Consider the following 1,842-nt stretch of genomic DNA (forward strand, 5'->3'; position numbering starts at 1 on the left):
AAATGGAATGGAAGGAGAAGAAGCTTGCTAATGAGCACTAAATTCCTCCATTTCTCAATTAGCTCAATTTACAAGAATTATAACCTAACATTCCACCTCTAACAGTGACTTAAGGTATCATCTCAGCCTAGCTATACAAATACACATGAGAGCTCACATAACAGCAACAACAACAAAACAATTACTAAACAGAGCATTGAACTGAACATAAACAAACACAGAAGACATAAAACAAAAACATGAACTGAATTGAAACACAAAAACAGCAACTGAATTGAAACTGATTAAGAGTAATGGAATAAACATAAAAATAGTTGAAAATTAAATACCAACCCTTGAGACACTGGCTATTCCAGTGCTCTAGGGTGACACACTGGCTAACCCAGGCATATCCAAAACATTACACCCTCACTTTCTATTTATAATCAGAACACCCAATTAGGGTTTTTACACCAAACCCCCAAATTTAACAAAATTAGGGTTTATAGGAATTTGGGAAAAACTCACCATACCCTCTGAATTTGTCTCCCCTGTGCTCGACCCATGCTTCCTTTTCGTCCTCTCCTTCTTTTCCCATACTCTCTGATGCTCCTGTCGACTGATACTCAAACCCTAGCTCTCTTAGATTTATCTCATAGGGTGAATGAGATAGAGGTGAGAGAGATAGAGTTTAGAGTGATGGGTTTTGGTTTCTGGGGTGTCGGGTGAAGGTGGAAGTGGTGAAGCTCGAGGTGGAGGAAGAGAGCAGCTCTGCCATGGTCGGGGAAAGGGATTTGCAGGCTCTGCAAATTTTGGGAAGAAGGGGAAGAAGAGCTCGAGAGAAAAATGGGTTAGGGGCTGTTTGTTTTGGGGTATAAGGGTTCGATGGCTAGGGTGTTGAGCGGAATCATCTGAAGTTGATGCGCAGCGAGGTGATACGTTGGATAATCACTTACTAATTGAATCGAACGGCACGATGTAAACAAGCTCTGAGCGACCGTTGGATTAAGTGATACAACGAAGCTGACGGCTCCAGATGGAGTTAGGTGTTGTAGTGTTGGTCAGATGCATCGAAATCTGATGCACGATGACGCAGCGACCGTTGGATGATGGAATGGATCCAATCTTACGGTTAAAAAGGAAAACGGGTTTGGGTATTGAATTTTGGGTTTAGGATATGGGTTTGGGTTTAGGAATTGGATTTGGGATTAGGTAATCTTGAGCCCACTTCTTCTTTAAGAACAATTTCTTCCTTTTTAAGCCCATTTTCATCCTTAAGTCTTCCATACCGCGTTCTGCACTTCTTTTCCGCTAGAGTTTCCTCCGGCTTTTTCCCGTGTCTTTGCTCTTTTCGCTCCGCTATTCATCCAAACTTTATTTGGTACCTAAAAATGCAAAATTAATTAATAAAAAGATTTATTCTTGAAAACAATGAAAATACAGAATATGGGTTAAAATGGAGAATTAGAGCATAAAAGATGAGTTAAATGCCAAGAAAAATATATAGAAATATGCACTTTTTAGCACTCATCAATGATGTAGTTAATGACAAAAATAGACATGTTTTAAAATTAGTTTTAAATACACTATAATTATAATAATTATATTTTTAATTCGAATATATTTAATAAAATATAAGTAATATATTTTATTTTATATAAATAAATAATATTTTTATTTTTGATAATTATTTTTATAACTTAATAAAGAATATTATGATTATGGTTTGCCTCAATTTTTTTATTATAATAATAATAATTATTATCTTATTATTTATTATTTTAAAAGAAAAAATGAAAAATAAAGGAACAAACAAAAGTTATAAATATAATGATAAATGTGAAAAATAACAAGGTCACAATA

This window comes from Papaver somniferum, chromosome 7 (assembly GCF_003573695.1).
Source record: "Papaver somniferum cultivar HN1 chromosome 7, ASM357369v1, whole genome shotgun sequence".
Classification (NCBI taxonomy): Eukaryota; Viridiplantae; Streptophyta; class Magnoliopsida; order Ranunculales; family Papaveraceae; genus Papaver; species Papaver somniferum.